Source organism: Urocitellus parryii, unplaced genomic scaffold (assembly GCF_045843805.1).
Source record: "Urocitellus parryii isolate mUroPar1 unplaced genomic scaffold, mUroPar1.hap1 Scaffold_49, whole genome shotgun sequence".
NCBI classification, from domain to species: Eukaryota; Metazoa; Chordata; class Mammalia; order Rodentia; family Sciuridae; genus Urocitellus; species Urocitellus parryii.
The window spans coordinates 4,147,180-4,168,315 of NW_027554054.1; the positions used below are offsets into that span (position 1 = coordinate 4,147,180).

General features: G+C 38.7%; 2 pseudogenes; both read left to right on the top strand.

Moving 5' to 3' along the window:
• Window positions 1-559: 559 nt before the first annotated feature.
• LOC144252636 (E3 SUMO-protein ligase ZBED1-like) lies at window positions 560-6,324 on the top strand (annotated as a pseudogene).
• A 1,977-nt stretch (window positions 6,325-8,301) lies between these two features.
• Window positions 8,302-14,201, top strand: LOC144252637 (2-aminoethanethiol dioxygenase-like; annotated as a pseudogene).
• Window positions 14,202-21,136: the final 6,935 nt, after the last annotated feature.

Sequence of the window (21,136 nt, forward strand, 5' to 3'; positions counted from 1 at the left end):
ACTGTGTGATTGATAGACAGTAGTCATGGGCCCTACCTCTGTAAAATGTAAAGAAACCAAAAATATGTTTTCCATAATTAATAGAGTACAATCATAGTAAATCCTAAGATGGAAATAGACACAATGTTATGGGAGTATATGTTATAAATATGTGATTTATTTTGTGGGGTTGAAGTAGGATTCCTTATTAAACTGGTATTTAATGGAGCATCTGAAAGATAAGTAAGAACTAGGTAAGAGAAAAGATGAGGATGGGGGAATATTACAGACAAATGAAAACTCAGACTCAAAAGACTCCAATTCTGGATTAGAATATGGCTTTGGCTGGTGGGGTCAGAAAATACAGAAGAGATAAGCAATGGTGGTTATAATTTTGGACTCTAGAGATTTGAAGTTATGATATCATGAAGAACTTTAAAAAATGTTTATCTTAAGGTGAGTTAAAAGCTACTAAAGGAATTTAACCAAGGGAATTACGTGAAATCTTGTATTTTAAAACAGCTTCCAACAAGAAGTTAGGAATTCATTGAAGAAAGAAGAATAATGTGAAATAGAGAAGATGATACAGAAGTTCAGGTGAGAGGTGATGGGTTTGGACAATATGATGTCATCAAAGATAGAAATATGTGAACTGAGAACAGAGTAATTAGAAGTTATGTTGAAAAATTTGATAACTTTTTGTATGTGAGGAGATGACATAAAGAAAAATTTTAAATATCACATCAATATTTGCTTTAGTAGATATTTGCTGCTTCAGTCACATTATCCTTTATATCAGTAGTCAGCAAACTTTTTCTGTAGAAACTAGCTATTAAATATTTTAGGCTTTAAGAGAAACAGAATTCCCCCTTCTCTACCTCCTCCATCAATTCAATTAAAATGTAAAAAATAATTTTATCTTATAGGCTCTAAAAACACAGATCATCAGCTAGAGTTGGTCTGTGTCCAAATTCAGCCCAGCCCTGCTTTCACCTTGAAGTATTTATGATTCAATTAGAGGTTTTTTTTTTTTGTAATACTCCATCTTATTCATATATATATATATATATATATATATATATATATATATATATTACTTTATAATATGTTTAATTTGAGTGGTTTATGTTGAAAGTAATTAATATATCTTTATAAGAGATCATTGTATATCACAAAATTTCCCTTTTAATTTAGAAGCTGATCAAGATCATCCAAGCAAAATATTAAAAGTTCTAGGCTTGACATGGTGGTGCATGTCTGTAATCTCACCAGCTTCGGAGGCTAAAGCAGGAGGATTATGAGTTCAAAGCCAGCTTCAGCAAAAGTGAGGCTCTAAGCAACTCAGTAAGACCCTGTCTCTAAATAAAATAGGGCTGGGGATATGGCTCAGTGGTGGAGTGCATCTGAGTTCAATCCCCAGTGAACATTTCCACCCCCCCAAAAAAAGTTCTAGGAAATCATGGTTTTTCATGAAATTGCTGGAAAACAAAATTATATTTTAAACTACATATTCTTAGAAGTTTGAGTTCATTGTGTACATGATAATATATAATTTTGTTGGTTTATCTGCTTCTCCATCAGAAAATCTAATAAGCCCCTTGGAATGGATTCACAGATACTTCTGGATTTGTCAACAAGACCAGTGAGCAGCTTAGTCCGCTTGCCTGCCCAACACAGCCCAGGAGATGGCAGATGACAGAAAAAAAGGAGCCCAGCCTGAGCAGAACTGGTGTAAAAATAAAACAAAAGACTTGTGCTTCTTTCTAAATTCCAAGATGAAGATTCTTTGCTGTAAAAGGAGCTGTGAAAAGGCAGGAGTGATGTGCATGAATACAGTCACCAACATATTGAAATTCGGTCTTCAAAACTAACACATGGCCTCAGCCAAAAGCCCTGAAAGACAGGTTTGAAGTACATGCTGTGAGGAGTGCTGGAAAATACCACATTTTCTGGGCACTGATGACTTTATATGTTGAAATCTGTATGTTGAAATTCACTTGCTTTAAAAAAAAAGGTTAACAAAAGTATTGAAAACTGAATCTCCCAGAGAGGATCAGGGTGGAAAGTGCAGGATAGCAGAGAGGTACTCATATATTTAGATTAAAATACAGGAGGTACTTAAGGTGTGGGAATGAGAGTATTTCAGGACCTAAGAACCCTGAAGACTATAATTGTGTTCTCTCTTTCCCAGGAAAGACTACTATGAAAATTTACTATTGGAGTTGGCTCCATAGCTCAAGAATTAGAGCATTGGTCTTGCAAAATTTACTCTTGGAAATTTTCAACAATTCTCTGCGTGTGTGTGCATGAGTGTGTGACATTTCCTCTCAACCCCCACTAGATACCTCAGGCTCTGAGCTTTTATCCTCGTTTGTGTATCTAGTTGTATCAAGTTGCACTATATTGCTGCATTAAGAGATATTTTTCTTTCTGCCCAAAGTATAAGATAGGCGACTGAAAGGCCCTTGGGAGACCATTATAAATGTGATCTGAATTGCTAATGATGAAAACAATAACTGAAAGCTTTAAAAATCCTAGTTGAAATGATTCATGTGTTGCTTGACATGAACCTCTTAACCAGGCACTCATTGCAGACCTCAGTGCTCAGAATTCTATCAAGCTAATGTAGAATGTTCAGCATTTTATATGTCCTCTTGCAATTTAGATGTCAGAGGGCTACTTGGCTCTTCCAGATGTTGAGCATTTCCCCACTCAGGATTTATCTGGAGGTTGTGTTCTCATAATCACTTTGGCTGTTTTCACTGTTGCTCCATCTCCCTCCATCCAGGCTTTATTCTCTTAGCCCTTAGCAAATTATCAAAAAAAGCCCATTTACTCTAATGTGCCTAACACAGAATCCACACAAAGCCCTCTGCATTGAGCAGTAGAGGCTGCTAAAGATTAAAGGGCAACTACAACAACAACAACAACAACAATAACAACAAGGAAAGATGGTTTTATCTTGCAGAAATGCAATCAACTCAAACTGGAAATCAAACACTTCTGTTGGGAAGTGGCCTTGACTTTCCCAGCTTCCTCCTTTTTTCCCATCCCTTTCAATCCACGCTTCACATTGCTCTTTTCCCCGCCCCATTTTTGTTTCATAAATTTTTGGACTATTTTTTATTACCCAGAAATTCAAACATAAATGATTCTTCACCCACTTCTAAACTCTGGATCTGCTTTTGTATATCCACACAGTATTAATAATTCTACATAATGGAAGGGATTTCTAATCTAGATATTAACCATCAGCAATATAAAGGAACTGACAGAGGCTCTGAAATTCTACTCTTGTCTTTCTATCACACTCTTTTCCATCTCAACAATACGCAAGACTCAGAGAAAAATATGTTTTTCCTCAGAAGTGAATCATTGTTCCTTATAACTATCTATAATAGCAATAATAATGATCATTCTGATTTATAATAACATTTTTTATTTGTGTAAAAAAACTGAAGCAAACAAACACACAAGCAGAATGAGGGGCTCTGGGTAATTTCTTCCAGTTCAGGTCATTTGCTAATATATTGTATAGGACTGTATACCAACTCTCATAGTCCTAATGACACGCTAGGTTTGTGTAGCCAAGTGGAGCTATTAGTAGTCCCTAGCTACATGTGGCTATTTAACTTAAATTATAAAAATTCAAATAGATTAAAAATTAAAATTTTAGTTGTTGTTGCACTAGAAATATTTCAAGTGCTCAGTATACACACTGAGTGTGTCTGTTCAGTGATGATAGCAATGAATTATAGAATATTCCTGCCAATGCAAAAAATCTCTTCTGGATGGGGCTGTTCTGGATTAAAAAGTAAAAGTGATAATTGCCTTTGGTTAACTTGTTCTACTTTTCAGTGAGGCATATCTCAACTGTGATTAATCTGGAAGCAAAGGTGAACCATGGAAAAGGAGGTTCAGGTTTTGGACCTTGAGGATAAAATATTCTCTGAAATATAGAGTGAGCAAAATCTCTTTGAATTTGGGGAAATTTTATTTCTTCATTTTTGTAGGACTTTTAAAGATATGCCTGCTGATGCGTTTGCTAGCTGATGTAAATGTGTTTGTTAAAACTGAGGGAGGCATATTTAAATTCCATCAGTGCAATCAGGGCATTCATACTGACAGGAATCAAGCACCAACTGCCTTTTAATAACTAGTCTTTTGGTACAGAGCGGGTGGTGCTGGTGGCAAAGCTGCTGCACCACTGCCCAGGGTCTTCACAGAGCCAACAAATCCTGGAGAATGAGCAGGCCCAGCCACTGAAGCCATGGAGAAAAAGTGGTGGACAGCTCGCAGGCGGATATGAAGCTGGTAGCGCACCCTTGCGCCAAGAGCAAGATGTGAAAGTATTTCAGATTCAACACCAATGTCAAAGGATGCATCTTGTAGTGGAAGAAGATCTACTGTCACATCTGCTTGTCCCAGATCGCCTATTCTGAGAACACATTCAACCTGTCTTACCACCTGGAGAAGAATCACCCCGAGGAATTCTGTGAGTTCATCAAGAGCTACACGGAGCAGATGCTGGAGGCTTTTGTCACAGCCTTCTCCAAACTCAATCCTGAGTCATCCTCATCATCGCAGCAGCAGCAGCTGCTGCCACCTGCACAGAAAGCACTGGCCTGAAACCTGGCCATGGCTTCTAGGGCACAAGGCAGCAGGAGCTGATGGGCACAGTTCTGTCGCTCATCTGTGAGAGGCTGTGCATCGTTTCCGTTGTGGACAAGCCCATATTCTGCGTGCTGCTCAGGACCACAGAGCCCAGTTACGAGCTGCCCAGTAGGAAGTTCTTCTGCAGCAAGGCTCTGCCAGAGCGCTACAGTGCCATGCGGGAGGCTGTGCTCAAGGAGCTGGTGGACACCGCATGGTGCGGCATCTCGACCGATCTGTGGCGCAGCAACAACCAGAAACACGCCTATGTGATGCTGGCCATGCACATCCTGGGCCTTGCATTCTCTAACTACCTGTCGGTGGCCTCCAGGTGCCTAAAGACCTTCGAGGTGTCCATGAGAATGCGGCAGAGACCATCACACACGTGCTCTAGGTGATGTTCATTGAGTGGGGCAACAGCACCAAGGTCTTCAGGACCACCAAGGACTGCGGGAAGGACATTGCCAAGGCTTGCTCATTGCTGGATATCCCCGTGCAGATGCAGTGTCTGGGTGGCGGATATTCAAAGCGGGCATCCAGCAGGCCTTCCAGCTGCCCAAGATGGGCTTCCCACTGGCGTGCTGTCTCAGGCTGGTGGCGAACTTCCAGCAGTCCTTGGTGGCCATGTACATGCTCCACAAGAAGCAGCATGGTGCAGAGCACAACATGCTGGTCAGCAACCAGGTGGCCTGGTGGGGCAGCACCCTGGCCATCTGCAGCAGCTCAAGGAGCAGCAGTTAGCCATGGCAGGAATCCTGGTGGAGGACAGCAACAACCACCATCTCATGTTGGAGGCCACCAAGTGAGCCACCATTGGCAGTGTGGTGGACCTGCTGCAGACTTTCAAGCAGGTGGCCAAGATGCTGTCCGCATCCAAGAACCCAACCATCAGCATGGTGAAGCTGCTGCTGCTGAACATGAAGCTCAACATCAAAGAGATCAACTGCAAGGAGATGAGCATGGCCAAGGAGATAATTGCCAAAGAGCTCTCCAAGACCTCCCAGGAGACGACTGAGATAGACATGTTTGTTCCTCAAGGTGGCCACCTTCCTGGACCCGCGCTACAAGAGATTCCCCCTCCTGTCCGCCTTTGAGAGGCAGCATTGGAAAACCGAGTGGTGGAGGAAGCCCAAGGCCTCCTGGAGAAGATCAAGGACAGCAGCTTCCCCCTGCTGCCACCTGTGGAGGACAAGCTCTACTCAGTGTCCAAGGGGCCTGTGGCCAAGAATCCCAGAAGTGTCATCAACAGCATGCTGACCGAGACCTTCTGCCAGATAGGCGGGGCCAAGGAACAGGAGGAGTTGTACTAGCAGCTGCTGGAGGAGCTGAGCAACTTCAAGTCGCAGAAGGTCCTCAGCCTCCATGGGAACCCACTCAAGTGGTGGTCCGACAGCCTGGTGCTCTTCCCAGTGCTACCCAAGGTGCTCCAAAGTACTGGTGCGTGGCTGCCACCTGCATCTTCCCTGAGCGCCTCTTCAGCTCCTCAGCCAGCATGGTCAGTACCAAGAGGAATGGGCAAGCCTCAGTGCATGTGGACCAGCAGGTCTTTCTGTACAAGAACTCCAGGATCACCACCGAGACAGAGCCCGAAGAAGAAGAGTAGGGCCAGTGCTCAATCAGGAGCGCATTTTTCCTCTCGGGTATGCGCTCAGCGGCAGCTTCTTTGGGCTCAGGGACTGGGGCTTCCTATAGAGACGTGTTTGCTGATGCTTTGCTGTAAATAGTGGGTTTTGTCTGGAACCCCAAAGACCAGTTAAAGCTGAAAAGGAAGGATAGAAGGCTGGGGGTTCCCAGGGGTGCAGAGTCTTGGGCCTGCCCTGTCCTCTGCCATCTTCCACAAACCAAAGGCCATAGCTTCCTTAAAAGACTATCAATGGCTGATACTTAATTTTCCCCAAGAACTGGACATGGTGGTCCATGCCTACAATTCCAGCAGTTTTGGGAGGCTGAGGCAGGAGGATTACAAGTTGTAGGCCAGCCTCTGCAACTAGCGAGGAAACTTAATAAAACCTATAACTAGGAAACTTAATAAAACCTAATTCTAAAACTGAAATATAAAAATGGCTGGGTATGTGGTTCAGTGGTTAAGTATCCCTGTGTTCAATCCCCTTTACCAAAAATAAATAAATAAAAATAAAAACCAAGGTGGCATGGGGAGAGGCTGGGGGACACAGGCTTTCAGATGAAACTCTTTCCCCTTCCTTTCCCCCTCTTCCTTTCCAAGGACTGACTATAGGTGTCTCCAGAGAGGGTTCTGAAACAATCTGGAAAATTCCAATCAGGTCTGAGTGGAAGACAGATTCCTGCCAAGCAGCACATCACCTGTCCATCAAATCCCTGGGTTTTTTTTTCCTATTTCAGGTGAAGCAAAGGTCTCCCCTTGGGTACCCTGGTAAAAATATTTAGCCACCATACTCTGCCTGAAAAGGGATGGGTTTTATCTCGGAGAGGGGGGTGGAAAGTATGGGAAAATGAGTATCAGTTCCAGACACTTGGAAAAGTAAATGGAAAAGATTAAAAAAAGGGGGGGTGTTGCTCTCTGGCTTTCGGGTTGCACCTATCACATTACAATGTGTCTCCTACAATTCTGCCAAATTTATCTTTGCTTTCTCTTTTCTTGTTGGAAATTCCTGAGGCTATCCTGATACATGCACATAATACAACAAAGTCATTTTTTGAACCACAGATTGAACCTAGAGGGGTTTGTGCACTGAGCCCCATCCCCAGCCCTATATTGCATTTTAGTTAGAGACAGGGTCTCCCTGAGTTGCTTCATGCCTTGCTGTTGCTGAGGCTGGCTTTGAACTCCTGAACCTCTTGCCTCAGCCTCCCAAGCTGCTGTCATTACAAACATTCCCTAGCAAAAAAAATCCACTTTTAAAGTCCCTACAAGTCTAGGTAGTTCATGCATATTGCAGTTCTGTGTTTTATTTGTGATGCATGAACAGAAGTGAACAACTTTTATTTTTCTTGGGGAGAATAAAAGGCTCCTATTTTTTCCCCTCTTTTTTTTAAACCTACTTGAGCCCAACTTCCCAGTATGAAGACTGGAATTTGAAATTCCTGGATGGGAGAAGATGTTTGAATTCCTTTGAAGACTTTTAAAGCTCAAGCTCATGGGGGGCATTTAATTTGCAATATATATGTATATACATATATAGAGGGACATAGATAGATAGATCAATAAACTGTTATATATATATATATATATATATATATATATATATATATATATATATATATATATATGTTTTTGAGGGGGGATTGGTTTACTGGAAGTGTCCTTGGGAAAAATGGAATTCTGTTTTTAAATTGTAGGACTGTTTTTCAGGTTGGAAGAATGATGCTCCCTTCTTTAAGCGGCTGAACTTTGAGCTCTGTGGTTCCCAGGCTTCACATCTCCTTTTGCAGGTTAAGAGAAGCCAGACTGCAAAGGATGCAGGGCAGGAAAGGGGCTGGGTTTAGGAATGAAGGGTAAGATCAACATTATCATTAGGCTCTCTAAATTAAAAACCACTCTGCATTCTAGAAGCACAGGGGATGTCAATACTTTACTATTCATTGAGGGCTAAAGTGAACCGATGCAAACCAACAAGGAGAGCTGTCATTTGCCTCAAACACAGGCTATAAAGACAGACAACAGGGTCCCATGATACCCCGGTTTCCACAATGCTACCTCAGGTACTGGTCGCCAGCTATTCTGACAAATGCTACATGATTAAGCTCTAAGCTCATTGTCCATAGAAACAATTATCCAACAGATACACCTTGACCTCTTCCACATGCAAGGCTTCACTGGGGTATGGTGTGAAGTACATGCTGGGGTAAAATTCCCACTGTCACAGAGTTGGTAGACCAGGGGCTACTTGGACTTGGAATATGATGCTTTCAGAAGACATTTCATTTAGAAGTCACTGGAACTTTAATATTGGCTAAGGTCCTTAGGATTCTGTGTGTTTAAAATTATAGACCTATTAAGGGTACTGTTAATTGGTACAGCCACTTTAGAAAATAATACAGCAATTCTTTACAACTTTAACTACTAGCAATTCTACTTCTGGGTGTATAGCTGAAAGCCTTCAAAAAATTAATTGAAAGAGATGCACCTATGTTCATGGCCCCAGTATGTTCACAATAGCCCAAAGATGAAAGCAACCCAAGCCCTTGGGTGGATAGATGGATGGATGGATCAATAAACTGATCTGCACATGCACCACATGATCTGTGGACACATACATTGAAATACTACTTGGCCTTACAAAAAACCAAGTCCCACTCTACAACATCGACTATGGGAGACCATCCTTGCACATGACTGAGATTCCTCCCCAGCTGGGTGTGACTTGCTCAGTCACTTTTAATGTGGCAGAGCCTTCCCCACCCTTTTGGGTTTGAAAGATTGTCCATGTGGAGGTGTGTCTCACCACTGCCCCAAAGATTCAATCATCGCACCTGACCTTGCCACACTGCCCCCCTTGACCTTCATTGGATGGGATTTTCCCCGAAATTCTTTGTTCTCCAATAAAAGCCCTCTCCCTAGCAGGTGCGCTCTCTCTCTCTCTCTCTCTCTCTCTCTCTCTCTCTCTCTCTCTCTCTCTTGCATCTTCAGTAAAACCTGGCTGCCCCCCTTGGGGAGCTTGAGGCTGAGGGTTTGAGGAGCCATCCAGAAGCTGGTATAAAAGGAAAATGGTGTCTGTGTCTTTAATTTAAACTCCCTGAGGATTTTGCTGCATGACTAAACCTTTCATACCATCTGTGCTGGCCACAGACTAAAATGGATGAATGTTGAAGTCACTGAGTTAAGTAACATAAGACAGTTGCAAAAGGCCAAAGGCTGCATTCAGGCAATTATACCAGGCACCTTGAGTAGTGAAGTTCATGAAGCCCAAGTAGGATGGTTGGTTGCTGGGAGCATGGAGGAGGGAAGAATGGGAGAGAGTGTCTAGTGGGTGTGGAGCTTCAGTTTCTTAAGATGAAAGCATCCTGGAGGTGGATATTGGTGACAGATGCACAATAGTGTAAGTGTAATCAATGCCACTTAAACTGCACACTTAAAATGAGCAAATGATTACTTTTATGTTATGTGGATTTTACCACAACAATAACAGTTAATTGATGAATTCTGCACTTCAAGTGGGTGAATTGCATGGTATGTGATGTATTCCCCAACAAAGCTGTACAGTCCAAAAACTGTACACACACACACACACACACACACACACACTCACACAAATATCCCTGCACTTGAAACATTAAAGCTTTCACTAAAGCTGACCAAAAAAAGCTAAAATATCTAAAATATTCATAGAGGAAAAATAAATGTTATTAATCAGAAAAATAACCAAATAAACCATCTGTAATCAGTAACTCACTTTCAACTATCTGGTAAGATTTATTAAACTATTTTATTCATTGGAAAATAAAAGCTGAATAGAAGCATTACAGTGGCTATTCTTACTGTTAGAAACTCATACCTGAAAATTACCTTGGGATCACAGCCACTTTATTCTAGGTGACTCTGAATGATAGCCCTTGAGATGTTCAGCTTCCCATGAGGGTGATTCCTTAAAAAGAGAGAAAGAGAGACATGAATGCTTTTATGCTTAATTATTGTTTTTTGAAGAAAAATCTTTAGTAAATGGGAGGGGAGACAAATTCCAGTATTAGGCATCCAGAAATGAGATAAAGAATCTCTAAACAATACATTTTAAAGGAATTATTGCTATAACTCTCTATCAACTGCTGAAATAATTTCATAAGTTTTAGGCCCCATTTATCTTACAGATTCTCCTTCATTTTTCCTTCTTTTCTTAATATTCACAGAATAATCTTTGGCATGACCTAGTATCTTCATGCAGTAGTTGGAATCAATCATAACTGTTTTCAATTCAGAAAGGAGTAATTTTTTTATACTTCCTTTAAAAAAAGAGAGAGGAGAAAACAATATAACTCAAAACTATTCAGTGTTGCTTGAAATTTAATCGCAGTACTTTTTTTAAAAAGTCTTCTTTTTGACATTTCATATCCATCTCTTTAGTCTGTCAATAACAATTATTAATTTCCAATTCAAATTCATGTTTACTTACCACACAGTTTTAATGGAACATTTGCTAAAATCTCATTAAATATTTATGAAGATATTCAGAAAACTCTGCAGTCTCAAAATTTAAGACAACATGCATCTTAAAAAGAATTTGAAAATGATTGTCAATAAGTAAATAATATAGAAAACATACCAAAAAATATATTGATTTCAGTATATAAACAACCAACTCTTGTTAATTAAACTGCATCTGCTTCTGAAAATGTGTAAGCTCTGCTATGCAACTCCTGCAACCTGCTTCTTCACTTAGAGAACCAGAGCTGAACCTACAAGAGCCAAGTCCTCCTAGCAGTGCTTCTTCTGCCTCAGTCATACGTTGAGAATCAGGGAAATAAAATCCAGGACTACAAAAGACAAAGCAATCAGGTTAGAGGACAGCTTATTCTGGAGCACATAATTTAGTTATATGAGTAAAACACAAAGTAGGAGCAGGATGGAAGTGTATTCAGAAAGTAAAAGAACATCCTTCCCTTACCAAAAAGCATTCTTACATGTTTCATCAGATCCTAAAGCAGTGAATGACCTTAAGGGAAAATAAAACCATAGTTTTTTTCAAAAAAAAAAAAAAACCTAAGGTGAAATTGATAGGATGGTCACCCACACATCAGTTCAAACTACAGGTACTGGATTTTATCTCAGTGTTAACAAAGAGTGGATCTGCTCATGTCTACAATCACTGGTGTAACAGATCTGGGTTTATTAAAGCACAAGTTTGGAAAAACCATGAGGTTCAGGAAATCATATTGCAGAGCAAGAGAAAACTAAAAATATCCAGACCCTGGACACTTGGGCACAGCATTCTTTTGAAAGTCCACTCCTGCAGACCTCAGAAGAAAATTTATGAGTAATTAGAACATCTAAATACAGTTCAAGATAACATAGTTACTTAAAAAAGGAAAAAGTAGTGCAAGAAAAGACAGACACAATGAAGCAATCACCAACAATACACAAAGATTCAATTTTCTCTGCTCCCTCCCCAGCACCTCTTATTTTTCAACTTTTGGGCAGTGACCATTCTAACTACAGTGAGGTGATGGCCCATTGTGGTTTTAGTTTGCATTCTCTGATGATTAGTGACATTGAGCATCTTTTTTTTTATTCGACATGTACCTATTCGACATTTATAGGTCTTCTTTTGAGAAATGTCCATTTCAATCTTTTGCCCATTTTTTAAAAAATATCAAGTCATGTTTTCTTTCTATTGAGTTCTTTATATATTTTGGGTAATACACTTGTCAGATGTATGGTTGGCAAATACTTTCCCCCAATCTGTGGCTCCTCTCTTCACTTTGTTAATCATTTTCTCTGCTGTGAAGTTGTTTTTTTTTCCATTTGATGACATTCCATGTGTCTCTTTTTCTTTGGAATTATATCTGAAAGAATCATTGCCCTGATCAGTGTTATAGAACTTTTCCTCTTATATTGTCTCCCTGTGGTTTTATAGTTTCTGGTACATTTATCTTTAGTCCCTCTGGAGTTGATTGTTTTACCATAATATTTGTAATATGAAACTGTAATATATCCTTATTTGAAATTTCAAAAGGAGATATATTTTGCAGAATTTTTCAAATTTTTGGCTATGTGAGTCTATTTTGACTAGTGCATATTCATTATATAGCATAATGGGTTTCCTTGTGGCATATTCATATATATGTCACCTTTGAGTTGATCAGTGAATGTAATTGTTGATGAGGACCCAATTCATCCTTTTGTGTGTAGATACATAATTTTCCTAACAGCATTTATTGAAGAGATAGTCCTTCTCCCCTCTGAGTTCTTGGTACCTTTGTCCAAAAAAAAAATGACTGTAAATATGTGGGATTTCTATTCTGTTTCATTGTTTGTTTTATGCCAGTTTTATACTTCTGTGCTTTCTAGTACTTTGTAGCATATTTTGAGGCCAGGTAATGTGATGCCTCCAGCTCTGTCATGCTTACTCAGGACTTATTTGGCTGGTCACAGTTAGTTGTAGTTTTAATTGAATTTAAAACATTTTTTTCATTGTGTAAAAATGCAAATGGAATTTTGATAAAGATTGTGTTGAACTTGTAGGTGTTTGGAGTAATATACTTATTGTACATTAAGCCTTCCAATCCATGAATGAGGCATGTCTATTTGTGTCTTCTTTAATTTCTTTCATCAACGTATTGTAGAATCAGTGTACAAGTCTCTTGCCTCCTTAGTTTATTCCTAGATAATTTATTCTTTTTGAAGCTATTGTAAATGGTATTATTTTCCTTTCAGATAATTTGTTATTAGTACATAGAAATGTGACGGCTCTTTGTTTATTTGTTTTTTGATCCTACAACTTTTCTAAATTCATGTATTAGTTCTACCAGATTTTTGTGGTGTATGTGAGTTTTTTTAATATATTTATTTTTTTTATTTATAGGTGGCATTGCATAAATCAATGCCACTATGGGTCTATGAACAATATGTAGGGCTAAAGATATATGTTTACAAATAAATAGAATTCATCACCAATAGGCATTTAATGAGCATTCCTTAGGTGCCAGGCCCTATTTTTAAAATATTTAATAGTGACAGTGGCTGGCTTGCCACGAACCCCACAGGAAGATCCTTGCAAGGGGCCTTCCACTTAGTCCAGGGCTGCTAGCCATCGTGGCAGCAGCCGTGGACCACAAAGGTCAGAGGAAAGGAGGGAGCCAGCCTGGCATATGGAGGAACAGCCAAGCAGATCCAAGACAACACGTCTTCCCTGACCTAACTGATCACTCAGTGGGCATGCCTCACTTTCAGGGCAGCGGGGACAGCCACTGCACTGCCAACCTTGGCTCAGCGTTTGGCTTCAAGGTACCAATGCCGCCTGGCTTCCCGGAAAACATGAGCAAGCTGAAAAGCCTGCTGACCCAGGTTCATGCCAAGGACTCAACATGGCCCTGCATAAGGCCACACCGCAATCGCTGTCGCACAACCTGCTGCCCAATCTGCTGCCCGTCACCTACAAGCATGTCTAGGAGACAGATGGCTTCAGCCTTGGAGTGTTCCTGCTGGAGAGCTGAACGTCCATCCCACTGCACAACCACCCTTGCGTGCACAATAAGCTCAAGGTCCTCTATGGCACGTGCACATCAGCTGTACTGACAAGTTGGAGGCGGAGAGCGGGCAGCAACCACTATCTGTGCTTTGAGAGCAATAGATCGCCCCCGCTTCAGGCCCTAGAGTGAGAGGCAGTCGGTCAGGAGTGCTGGCACTTTATGGCTGAGTACACTGAAGTCAGCGGCCTCTGCATCCTCACGCCTCACTGGATCAAGCTGCAACAGATTTACGTGGTAGACAGACACGCTGCTGCCTTCCTGGACATCCTGGCCCCACCCTACAACCCGGAGGGATGGCTGTGACTGCCACTATTACCATATCGAAGGAGGCCTCTGGCTTTGCCAATGACCTGCCCTGAGAGGTGTGGCTCCTGTAAATCCCTCAGGCTGGATACTTCTGGTTCTAGGGGGAGCCCTATCCAGGTCTCCAGGTCTTCCCTTGAAGCAAATGGCGCCCTGGAACGTTGGGCAGAAGACATGCCCTACCCTTATCAGCCTGGCTGGCTGTGGCCCTGCACAAAAGCTCTCTCTCTCTTTCTCCCCCACCCCCCATCTTGGGTATTGGATTTACTGAAGTGAGCAGCAGCTGATTGCTCTGCAGGTTGTGAAGCAGGGGTGTCTGGACTACAGACACTGGCTATGATTTTGGGGGTGGGGTAGGAGGGAGGCTAGGTTTCCTGTACTTTTATTGCCACTGGGGCTTTAATTTGTGAGAGTGGGCAAGGGACTCTGAAAGCTCTTCAACCTAGAGCCATAATGAAAATATTCTTCCTTGGTAACCCATTCTGTACAGAAAATACTAAATGATTATCTTAATCCCAACCCTTTGGTAAATAGGATTTGTTTTTAGCTGCTGCCATTTTAACCTTTTGATCCTCATAGTTTTAACTTATTGACTGAGCATGATCCAGTGGTTTGAAGTGTTTGTAGTTCAATTCATTGTTACAGAGGAAATTCTAAGAGTTGAGCTACTTTGAAAGTGAGTTGTCTTGTCTAATTAAGTCCCTGTAAAAAGTCAATCATCTTTTCAGAATTTGGGTATCACTGTAAAAACAACTATGCATGTCAAGGACAAGATTTATTATCTTTCTTCATCTTGCCCAGTAGCTACATCTGGTTTACCCCGGCAGACATCTACTAAGTAATCACCTGTATATCTCAGTGACAGTTGGTGATTTAGGGCTCATCTTCCCCCAAGAATCTCCAGATCTGTGAGTTGAGCAGGTCTCTTGTTGCAGATTCACCTTAAATGCAAAGACCATGTTATCCTCAAGTGACATTTTTTCCTTGTCTCAATGTACTTTAAGAGTTGATAGTGTAATCCTGTGTTTTCTAACCAGAAGATTCAGAGAACCTAAATTGGTTATGCTTCCAAACAACTGAATGTAAAACACCTCTAGCCAACTGTTGAATTCCATGCCCCTGTTTATTTCCAGTATCTTTCTGTAAAAGAAGGCAAATATTGTTTTGATGACTGTTTCATATTATCCCAGGAACTCTACTGTTCCAGTGGGCTATGGTTCTAGCTGGTTTGCTAGAAGTGTTACCTCAACCTTTATCCTCAAATAATAGTGTGCTGTAAATTTGTTTCATCTGATGTGGATTTCCGTAGAAAGGAGTAGAATGAAGAAGTGGAAGGAATGGTTGGTCTAGCCTAAAGAAAAAAATAAATAGCTGTATTACTAGCTATTTAGGGCACCAAAACTTAGGATAAAGTATTTCCTGCACCCAACTCCTGAAATAAACAGTTGTGCTATCTATAGCTTTATTTTTGTCCTTTTTGTAGGCAGAGAAACTTTACCTTATGTACAAATGTATTAACACCATTTACTTAAGCCACAGAGCACTATTTGCCTCCTTTTACTATTTATAGGATTCTTTTTTTTTCACATAACTTTTCATAAAACCAAACTGTAGAAATAAACACATTAAAATTTGTGCAGCTGTCATCTAAGCCCTCTTGATTGACTTGCTCATGTGGCAGTAGAGTTCTAATATTCATAATAAAGTGATTTACTACTATTGTTGAAAAGTGTTGCCTCTATAAGGGAACAATATGTGCCTTTCCCTCTTGATGCACACTAGGTTACAGAGACCCAGAGTAAATAAGTATTTTTCCCAATTTTTAAAATAGTATGAAAAAGCAAATTCTTGGAGAGTGATTTTTTTCCCTTAAATGGAAAAGATGCCACACCACATGCCACTAAAAACCTTTTGCAAATCCTGACACAGGCATACATCATGCATTTCCTCAAGGGCTGCAAAAATTACCTTATTGTAGTTTTCCTGGTAGTGTGGGTTAAAAAGCCTTGAGGGCAATCTGAAGCAGCTCTTCAGGCCTTTCAGTTTGATATAAGTTTTAGGTATGCAAATGCTGATTTTCTTAGAAAACTTCACTAAATAAAATTTATTCATAGCACAATAATGTGCATAATTATCAGTCACATACTGTTGTAAATTACATTGTAGCAAAAAGTTGATTAATATACAAGGGTTTTTAATAGTATTGTAGTGTTGCACATATTACAATGCAATCTGGAGTACATTAACCTATAGAAACACATCATGGAAATTGAACAGCAATAAAGAATTATGAAAGACTTAATTACAAAAAAGTGTTAACATTCTCAATTATAAGCAATTTGTAAGAAAAAAGCTTAAGATGCTTTTCAAAGGAATAAATTATTCCAGTCCAAAATGGCAATATAATCTATATGTGGTTTAGTCTAATGAGAAAAAGGAAGATTTTGGTTCACTAATAACTTCTGAGTAAATTAATGGTGAAAAATGTAACATTTTAATGAGACATTACAGAGAGAATATGCTCATTACAAAGTAAATGTGGTGCAGAAAAACTCTTGCATCTCTATGCATAAACTGTTAGTCAAGACTGACTAAGTGTGCTGCTACTGTATTTCCATATAATTCTGTAATATAGATTGATTTTGTAGGAACTATGGCATAAAAATAATCTTTCCCCTAGGAAAGACTAGTGAGCAAACAACATTAATTCCTTTTTTTCTTTTGAATAATAAATGCAATAATTGCTTATTATCGATGAGAGGCATCTAAATACTTTTGAAGATTTAAAATTCCCTAATCTTGGCAGTGACTGGTTATATGAATGCAGAATATTATGTACCTACATAGGATTTTGAGGTTTTTTTTTTTTACTGTGTTTGATGGGTTGAATTTACACTTGCTGCTTTTAATTAATGGAAATAATAGTATGTTTTATCAACAGGAGTGAGCATTCCATGTCTCTCACTATGTGATGCCTTGCATCATCTTTAAATCTACAATCAAAAAGGCCATAAACAAATGTGAGCCTTTGAGTTGGACTTTTATAACCATGAGCCAAATTAAACCCTTTAAAAAAGAAAAAAAATACTGCTATTAAGGTGTATTGTTTTTAGGATAACAGGAAATGAGTACATGTACTGTCCAAAAAACATATCATTATATAATAAATTATATAAAGTATTAGATATTATAACAATAGGAATACATTAAATTTATAGAAATATATACACTAATACACCCAATCAACAAAGAAATAAATCACATTTTCCCTCAAGTGTACACAAAATATTTTTTTTAGGACAGATTGTGTGTTAGGTTCCCCCCCAAATTTAAAAAATTTAAGAACATTGACACTGTATATAGTGTATGTTTTTTGACTACAGTTGAATGAAACTAGAAATTAATAAAGAAATGAAAAATGGGAAAATTTATAACTATGTAGAAATTAAACAACATACTCCTGAACAAAAAAATGAAGCAAATAAGAAATCAGAATGTGTAGTAGAATGTATCTTGAGAGAAATGAAAATCAAAACCCAACTCAGAAACTTAAGAGAAGTAGCAAATTTTGTTAGAATAAGTAAATTCAAAAAATCTACAAAAATAAATGAGAGCTTACACAGCCTACCTAATGGTATTATTATGATCTTTTTTTTTTTTTTGCAGTGCTGGTGATAGACCCAAGAGCCTCACATATTCTGGAAAACCACTCTATACTGAGCAACATACCAGGAAAATAGGAACGAAGTCATTAAAATACAAAATAAATACAATTGAGCACTAATAAATAAAAGGGTGAATTATAAAATAATAGAGAAAAAGTCAACAACCAGTGAGAATATTTTTTCTTAGAAAGGTAAGCCAAACTAATAAAAATTACTTAGATTAAAATAAAAATCAGAAAAGAGAATACTCAAATAAATTAAATCAGAAATGAACAAGAAAACATTCTAATTGATTCCACAAGGGAAAAATCATGCAGCAAAGATTACTATGAGGTTAAGGAAAATATGCAACAATAAAGATGACCTAGAAGAAAATGATAAATTTCTAAAAGCATACAACTTACTAATATTGAAGTATGAAGAAATAGAACATGCCTGTAATAGGTAAGGGATCTAAATAAGTTAGATCACTATATAAGTTAGATCCCTAAATAAGTTAAAAACATAAATCCCAAGACCAGACCAATTAACAGGTAAATTCTCCTATTTTTTAAATATGCCAATTCTTTAATTTAAACTCTTCTTGAAAAGTGGAAATAAGATATCACAATTAATTTTATGAGTACAGCATTATCCTGATACTAGTATTAGACAATTGTATTAAAACAAGATAAAATTACAGGTTAATATCCCTGATTAAAATAGATGTGAATCTCTCAAAGAATAACAACAGCAAGTTATCTAATAGTATATTAAAAGATCACACAAATGCTCAAATCAATTAACATGATATATCACATTTAAATAAATACATGATTAGGAAAGAATCTAAATAGATGTAGAGAAAAAATTTACAAAAATTAGCATATTTTCATGGCAAAAAATCTCATAATAAACTTAGTAAGTAGAACTTCAATTCAATATAATCAAATCAGTATATGCAAAGCCCACAGCTAATATTATAATCAACAATAAAAAAATACAAAGCTTTTCTTTTAATATTAGGAGCAAGACAATGAGGCCCACCTTTATCACTTTTCTTCCATATAATACTGGTAGTATTATTCAGAGAAATAGTGGACGAAAAGGAATAAAAATATCTGCATTGTAAAGAACTGAAAATATCTCTGTTTTCATATGACTTAATCTTACATGTAGATTCCTCCTAATGAGTCTACAAATAATTTTGTCAAAATAAGTAAATCCAGTAAGTTTACAAGATATGAAATCAACAAACAAAATTCAGTTACATTTCATATGCTAACAATAAACTTTAAAAGCAAAAAAATTAAATATCATTTACAATAGCATCAAAAACAGTAAGATAATTCAGAGTCAACTTAATTAAAAGGTGAAAATTGTACACTGAAAACTATGAAATATAGATAAAAGAAATTAAAGCAGGTACAAATAAAATAAACATCCTGTGATTTTGTTTTAAGAGTTGATATGGTTAAAATATCTCTAACACCCAAAGTAGTTTTTAAATTCAATAGTATCCTCCACACAATGCCAATGGCCTTTGCTGTGGACATAGCAAAGACAATATTTATTTTTACATTAATCCATATAAAACCACAAAAGCCACAAGGAGCCAAATTAATTTTGACAGTGAATAATATTGAAGGAGGCATCACAATTCTTGATTTCAAAATATACTACATAGTTTATTAAAATGTTATTTTCCTTACATAATGACATATATATGGAACATTGAAACAGATAACTTAGAAATAAAACACACATATATGCCAAATGAACTTCAAAACAATGAAAATGAAATTACAGAATTAAAGAAAATAACTTCAAAACACATACCCAATAAAGGATTAATATCTAAAATATATTTTTAAAATTCTACAATAAGAATAACAACCACTCAATAAAAACATGTGCCAAGCTCTTTTATTTTCCAACCTATGCTTTTGACCCCTTTGTCAAGAATCAAATGAATATATACATGTTGGTTTTTCTCTGTGTCTTGAATTCTAGTCCATTGATTTCTGTGTACACTTTAGCAATTACCATGCTTCTTATTGTTGTTGTTGTTTTATGTCTCTTCAGTGTAATTTGAAATGAGTATTTGGATTCCTCCAGCATATTTTTTTTGCTTAAGACTTTTAGATTATTCTTGAAGATAACTTCAATTTAGATTGCTTGAGCTTCACATGTTCTCATCCTTCCATAGGCTACCTTGTCCAGGCTTGCAATATTCTAAGGGTCAGGGTGAGAATTAAAGCATGGGAAGAATTGAAACGAACTTGAAACTAATACCACATTAAGTTTCTTGAATTTTGTGTTTTAAACCTCGTCACAAGAGCAAATAGAGTGATTATTTTCACCACAAGAAACATTATTTAACAGTCAAAAATATGACCGAACTCAAAGTTTGTTGAAAGAATATTATAAAAAAAAGGACTTAATTGCTAGGTGGTGACATGGCTTCTTTTACTTAGCACAATATCTTCGGAGTTCATTCCTATAATTGTAAGTGGCAGGGGACCTCATCAGTCATGGGCAGGCAAATGATCACGTTGCCACTACCAGATTATGGAAAATTACGCAACAAAACAGATGACCTAGAAGAAAATGTCAAATTTTTAAAAACATGCAGCTTACCAATCCTGAAGTATGAAGAAATATAATATGCCAGTAATAGGTAAGGGAACTAAATAAGAAATGACAACCAGTTAAAAAGACAAAGCCTGCAGCTTTGCCCCTGCCATTTTTGGCACGAGTTATTTAGTACCCAGCAATGCATTGGCCAGAACTGCAGTCCTCCCACGAGTTGAAGCCAGGAGGACTGTGAGCACTCTCTAGGCTCCAAACAGCAAAAGGTGTGCATCAACCCCAACCGCTTCCTCCAGGGGACTGCAGGGCTGCCTCCTGTGCTCTGGCCAAGACAGGGAATGCTTCCAACAGGACCGCCACCTGGGCAAGTTCTGCTGCACCTCCCTGCAGTGGAAGCAGCTCCTGCAACACGAGCCATCCTTCCATCTCCAGGGTGCTCTCTTTTCTGCTCTGCCCCACTACCCACCACGTGGCCCAGCCCCAATATCGCTGAGCACAGCCCCACCCTCGAGTCACAGTTGCACGCAGCACACACGCACAGACACAAGCCCAGATGCACGCATGCACAGACGCACCACAAACTGCTTCTGCAGAGTGGGTTTTCCGCAGCCTAGAAGTGTCTGGCAGATGGTGGAGAAGCACATGTCTTCAATTTGTTGAGGTCCTTCCTGCAGAAGGATGCTTGATCTGCTCTGCTCCTGGCCATGCAGCTTTGTCGCCATCTGAGAAGATGTCCCTGCCATCCTTTCCACATCCCAGTTCCTAGTGAGGATGTGGGGCCTCCCATAAGGGCAGCCTGGTGC